Source organism: Hippoglossus stenolepis, chromosome 12, assembly GCF_022539355.2.
Source record: "Hippoglossus stenolepis isolate QCI-W04-F060 chromosome 12, HSTE1.2, whole genome shotgun sequence".
NCBI classification, from domain to species: domain Eukaryota; kingdom Metazoa; phylum Chordata; class Actinopteri; order Pleuronectiformes; family Pleuronectidae; genus Hippoglossus; species Hippoglossus stenolepis.
In genome coordinates this window covers 23,575,283-23,581,883 of record NC_061494.1, presented here as the reverse complement: position 1 = coordinate 23,581,883, position 6,601 = coordinate 23,575,283, and the positions used below count along the sequence as shown (strand labels likewise).

The 6,601-nt window shown below is 44.5% G+C and overlaps 1 long non-coding RNA gene across 2 annotated transcripts; it reads right to left on the bottom strand.

The window, feature by feature from the left end:
- Positions 1-2,451: 2,451 nt before the first annotated feature.
- On the bottom strand, positions 2,452-5,579 carry LOC118118949. 2 transcript variants are annotated; one of them, XR_004698023.2, is made up of 4 exons: positions 5,381-5,579; positions 4,764-4,865; positions 4,049-4,111; positions 2,452-3,955 (listed from the first exon to the last, which is right to left on the bottom strand). It is a non-coding gene; the product is annotated as an uncharacterized LOC118118949 (long non-coding RNA). The 2 variants fall into 2 exon arrangements; XR_004698024.2 differs by having other exon boundaries at positions 4,049-4,104.
- Between the last annotated feature and the right edge of the window lie 1,022 nt (positions 5,580-6,601).

Sequence of the window (6,601 nt, the reverse complement as noted above, 5' to 3'; positions counted from 1 at the left end):
TATAGAGACAACATATAGAGACAGACATTCACTAGGCTCGGGTCTCCAACTGAACAAACCCCAATCCCAAAAAATTACTTCAACAGATCAGATCTTCTTCACAGAAAAGGACGGATGCAAAAGGTCGATCATGACAAGGACATATGAGCGTTGGAGGAAGTGGTTATTGCCAAAGTCTGAGAAGTAAAAGTACGATACGTTTCTCAGCTTTCAGGATAAACCTGTTGTGGTTGGTTTGTAAATTACTTTTTATATATATATATATATATTTTTTGTCCTTTGCTTTTCCCCCTCAACCTTTGAGCCGTCTCACCCCATCGTTGGCTTTGTGTGTCAGTTGTGTTGAAACATGCTTGTCCTGTGTCACACATGCCACCTTGACATATAAGGCCTGTTTACATGCTACTAACCCCCCCACCACCCCCCCCACCCAGCCGCCCCCACACACAACCCACGCTAAAGGTTACCGTGCCGGGTTTTTAATCTACATGTGAAATGTGCTCTCCTACGCCTCTTATTCTGTCTAGTCAGCAATCTGGCTATTGCCCCGTGATTCACAGAGCCTCACTTTATTGATTGAATGGGTTTTAGTCTGGAACACACACACACACACACACACACAGACACACACACACACACACTGGAAAACATCCATCCATCCACGTACACACTCGCACACACACACTGGTGACTCTGTTGCAGATGGAGGAGGGGAGAGGGATGAGGGTGTCAGGCTTAGCGTGATGGGCGAACATCAATCATTGCTTGTCAGCCTCGCCTTTTCTTTTTCCCCCCCTCTCCACGCCGCCTCCCCCCCACCCCCGCCCCCACCTCCACCTCCTCTCACTTTTCTTCTGCCTCACTGATCAGCCTTTGTTTTGAATGGTGGTGGAGAATACCGTCCGACCACATGGACGAGACGCGGGCTGCTCGCAGGTGTTATCGTTCTCAGCTGTCGATTACGTCGGCTGTCGTTTGCTCTCTAACCTCCGGGTCAGGACAGACGCCGTGCATCTTAATACGCTTTACATGTGAGAGGCATCAGGTACCTGTTGTCCACTGCATGAGGGAGTTCATTAAAGTTTGTGTGCATTTGCAATGTGCTTGTGATGAAGCCATTTCAAGCAACAACTAAAGGCTATTAACTGTTTTAATAAAGACTTTTATCCTTTTTTTTTCTGCAAAAATCAACATCTTATTGAGTCGGTAAATGGGAAGTGCACCGGTCCAACATATCAATGTCTCTTAACAGGTCCTGGGGGGGGTAATATTACAAGTGTGTAACCAGTTGTGTAAATCCTTTAGTGGCTCCAGAGGGACAAGAGAGACTGTCTCTCTCGTGATGTCACAGCAGGACACAGCTCCAGGCTTTAACCCACTGTAAACAAAGATGGCCGACTAGCTTACGGGCCATAAACCCCCCCCTCCTCCGTGTTAGCAGACGGGACATGGACCAAGATAAAAGTCAAATTACCTTAAGATTACATGATAACAAGAAACTTTTTTTGCAGTGTCTCTTAGAATAGAATAGAAGTTTGTTGTCATTGCACAAAATACAAGGAAATGAAGAGTGTTACTCCTAAAAGTTGAAATGAACACACATCTTCCATTAAAACATACACAGTGTTAGAAATGTACAGTATGTGTGTCTGTGGTCGGTTACATCCATTCACCATCTGACTCGCTGTGCGCGTCACGTTTACAATTTCAGAGAAACCAGAGGATAAGAAGACATCCGGAACTAATAGACTTTCCAAAGACTTGAGCTCTGAATATGACGATTTATGAATCAGCCCGGGACAAGTGCTGCGTCTGTTTGTCAGGGAAACATATATTTCTTCTTCCCCCTTTTTTTGGAAAAATGGATTTGGCCCTCCACCAATCACTGGGAGAATGTTTCTCTTCATGTTGTGCCAAAAACTACAGAATGATTCTCTTTCTCTGTCGGTCGTTCTGACTCTATTTGTTATTATGCTTTGTGTTGTGTGGAGAAAGCCCCAGTGTGTCTTATTTGTAATGGGTGCCAGGGGCTGGGGGAGATGTGTTTTCAATTACCACTTGGTAGAATGACTGATGGTAAGACAATCAAGCACAGATCTGCAGTTCAGCGTGTGTGTGTGTGTGTGTGTGTGTGTGTGTGTGTGTGTGTGTGCGCGCGTGTGTGTGTGCGTGTTCATCCATGTGTGACTATGTTTGTTTGCGTGCAAGAATGCATGTGCAAACTTTGTGCATGTTTGTGCGTGCATGCATGCATCTGTGTTTTTATGTGATTTGTTCGCTCAGTTTTCCCATATTCTGCTTTCATTCATCATTGGGGGTTAGAACTAATTCAATATGTAAATCAAACAGAAAGGAAGAAGGATCGTTTCTTAGAATCATCGCTTTTATTTATTAGATGACAAAAAAGGATTCACACAAATCATTTCTGGGTTTTTGTTTGGTTTTGTACCCAAAACTCAAACCATAACCCGGTGAACAATATGGAACCAAAACCAAAACAAATCTGCTGTCATGAAAAATTACAGGGAAGCGCTGGTGGTCTAATACTAAGGGTTTGTCCTCAAAGTCTGATCTGCATTCACACATGACTCTACAGCCGGCTTTGATAATCCCACTTGTACTAAACACAGAGCAAAACGAGAATGACGTTCAGTCGAGCAAACACCTTCGCCAAGGTCCAACTGTCCCTGAACTCCATCAAACGGCTTCGTACCACAGACGCACAACAATTCTTTTGTTATCCATTGAGTTGTTATCTTGCTGACACACAAAAGGACAGGGGTGAAAACCTGATTTCCTTGTCGGAGGTGATAATTAATGTGGAGCATTGACTTGAATTGACTCAAACATTATATCCAGACTGGTTCAAAGACTCAAGGTGTCAGAAATCTTACAGAAATCTCGTCCACGGTGACTTTAGTCATCGCAGTAAACTGAATAATCACAGTCTTGTGAGGTTTTAATTTTTTACACCATATTTGAATCCTGTTTTCTTCCCCGTCCTGCATGTCCCTGGTTTATGGGAGACGTGTGTCCCTCAGTGCCTGTTTCCCTGTATCACAGAGTCCTGGAGTCTGCTGCTGCCGACTGAAACGCCCGGGACACAGATGGAGCCTATGAATGTTTAATCACAGGTGATGCAGTTCACAGCCAACCAGCCACAACTCTGAGGTGTGTATAATACATGAATAACAAATATCTCTGTTCCCATGCTTCCAGAGAACTTGTGATATACATATACTGTATGTGTATGTATACAAGCACCTTGTTGTCTATTAAAGTACAAAAATACGGTTTCATCTGCTTTTTAAGACCAAACACAACGTGAGACGGAGAAAGGACGTATTGGACCAGTGTTATCGCATATTAATGAGGTCGCGTAATGCATCACATTTACTCCATATTCATTTAAAATATTAAAGACCCTCCTGTCCGCTCTCGGGCAGGAAATGACACAATACAAGTGAGAATAGGAACCTTATGAATCCATGTTGTAGGAGAGCAGTTTGTATTTTAAGAACAGATCATTTAAAGCTCTGCTGAATCTCAATGTGCAATGATGAAGATGTTGATAGTAATGCTTTCTAACAGAAGTACGAAACCATGTGTCTGTTTAGAAGCTCGCTATAATTAAGAATCAAAAAGGACAGTCATACATGTGACGTGCAGACAAATATTCAGTGACATCAACGGCTGATAAATTGAAACCATTTAGCAGGAAACGTGAATTTATGTCTCTCGTGCTGCCGTCCCTGATCCCTGCTGCGTCTCTCCTTCAGAACAACAGTGACCTCTAGTGAGGCTCGTTCCCCGAGGACCTGGAAGGGAAGTTCCCTCTGCAGCGACGCCAGCTCACAGGAGATTAAATCTGAATGTGTTTCAGAATCACATCGTTTGAGTGACAGCGGAGCGACATGTTGGAACCTGCTGCCTTCCTCAGAAGCTGCAGGTGATTCTGCAGAAAAAATGATTTGTTAAAACAATGTCCTGTGTTTGTTGTTTGACAGCTCAACAGAAACAGTAAACTATGCAGTGATTAAAAACTCACCTGACATCATCTGTGATGCCTTTCAGCAATTTACTGCATCTGGTACCTGTGGAAAACTAATTACTCACAAGAAGTAAAACACAACAATACAATATTAATATTTGTGAGTGATAACATACAGTATATCACATAATAATGACGCCTGCATCTGTCAGGTTCCCTCAGAAAATGATGAAAACTGAATATATTATTCCTTTAAAACATCCTCTGGCGTTGCACACACACACACACACACACAGTCACGTGCACAAACGCTTCCTAACCCATCAAATATAATATAAGTACTTCTTTATCATCTACTCAGAAGTACTTTGTGTATAATCGACAGTATTCAGGTGCTGTCTTGCAAACTGGATTTTCTTCAAGGCAATAAATGGCATCACACTAAATCAGAAATCCTGTGGCCTGGTTGTATACACATGCACGACACACACACACACACGCACACACACGCACACCGCAACACACACACACACACACACACACACACACACACACACACACACACACACACTGCAGCCACCGGCACATGACACACCGGCACAAAACACCCCCGCGACAGCAAACTACCCTCCACTATAAATGCCAACCAGCCCCAAATCACTGCATCTCGGAAACTCTCTCTCTCTCTCTCACACACACACACACACACACACACACCCACACACACAGACACACACACACACACACAGACACACACACATGTTTTCCCTACCAGCTAGGTCCTTCAGCCTCAGGCTCTCCACAATGAAATTTTCATGCAGCCATATGGAGGAGTATTGGTGATAGAGATTTACTGTCAGGGTTAGACGTCCCGCTGGAGAAAACAAGGGAGACTCAACATATTGGCTTCTGTAAATCAGAAGGAGAGGAAGAGGAGAGGGGAGGAGGAGGAGGAGAGGAAGAGGAAGAGGAAGAGAGAGAGAGAGGAGAGGGAGAGGAGAGGGAGAGGGAGAGGGAGAGGGAGAGGAAGAGGAAGAGGGAGAGAAGAGGAAGAGAGAGAGGGAGAGGGAGAGGAAAGGAGAGAAGAGGAATAGGATAGGAAGAGGGAGAGGAAGAGGAAGAGAAGAGGAAAGGAGAGGGAAGAGGAGAGGAGAGGAAGAGGAAGAGGAGAGAAGAGGAAGAGGGAGAGGGAGAGGGAGAGGGAGAGGAAGAGGAAGAGGAGAGGAAAGGAAGAGGAGAGAAAGAGGAATAGGGAGAGAAGAGGAATAGGGAGAGGGAGAGGAAGAAGAGAGAGGAGAGGAGAGGGGAGGAGGAGGGAGAGGGAGAGGAAGAGGAGAGAAGAGGAAGAGGAAGAGGAAGAGGAAGAGGAGAGCAGCGCTTGGATCTCACCTGATCTCAGCGCTGACAGTATTTGTGTCAAAGCTCAGCAAAGCAGTTACAGGAGCAGAGAGCGGCAGGTGTTGACCCCGATTCTTCATCGTGTATTATGAAGGAAATAGAGGAAATGGCGCTCAGGGACTTGAAATTGACCGTGAACTTTAGAAAAACAACCCGCTGTGAGAGGAAAGGTCACTGTTTGTGCAAGACAAAGAATGTTGACTGATGCAATGTTTGATCTCTCTTCTCTCTCTCTCTCTCTCTCTCTCTCTGTCTCTCTCTCTCTCTCTCTCTCTCTCTCTCTCTCTCTCTCTCTCTCTCTCTCTCTCTACTTTCTGAAGAGCAGGCAGAACTGGTTCTGTGTAGTCACAGTAATCAGCAGTGAGTGACAGATGAAGGAGGAAGAAGAAAACATAAGCAGCTCGTTGGCAGCGTCAGATCCCCCCCCTCCCCCTCAGTGTCGTCCAAGTTTCATTTAAAGGAACACATCAACATTGTAGAGAATTAGCTCATCAGCGTAGAGATCCCTGTCGGCCTCATGTGTTGGAGCTGATTAGCTGAGCTGAGCGTCGAGGCAGAGAGCTGGACTGGCTCCACCTTTAAAGCAACCCTATGTAACCTTTAATCAGCAACAGCGCCCCCTGCAGCCACACAAAGACAATCTGTTCATCAGACGTTACCCATGATCCTCTGCTTCCTGAACCAGAAGAGCTGCTGCTGTAACAAATTCACCAAACTCTGTTCAGAAATCTTCATATTTTAACAGTTTCCTGCTGAATATTGGAGATAAACTCTGGTTTTTAATAACTTCAGAGTGTTTTTAACTGATCTCAGTTCAGCTTCACTCTTCAACTTGCTGGAGCTGATTGTGACAGTTGAAGCTGACTCTCAGTCAGTTCTTCTCACAGGAGATGGAACCCACTCACCAGAGTTTCTAATTTGTTCAGAATATGAACAGAAACAGCAATTTGAGGATTTGATTTACTCTTCAAACTGTAACTTTCATGGTGAACTTGAATTTAGCTTCAGAAAGTCACAATTACATAAAATACTGGAGACAAATGACGTCAGACACAAAAGGTGAAGAGGTTGTGGAAGCCAGGGTGATGGCCGAGCATGGTTGAAATAAGAAATAGTCCTGTAATGATTTTTCTCTCTGAGTGGTATTTTGAGAACTAAACACAAAACAGTTTAGAAACAGGTTCTTTTGATCTGAGAACGCCTCCTTCCTCC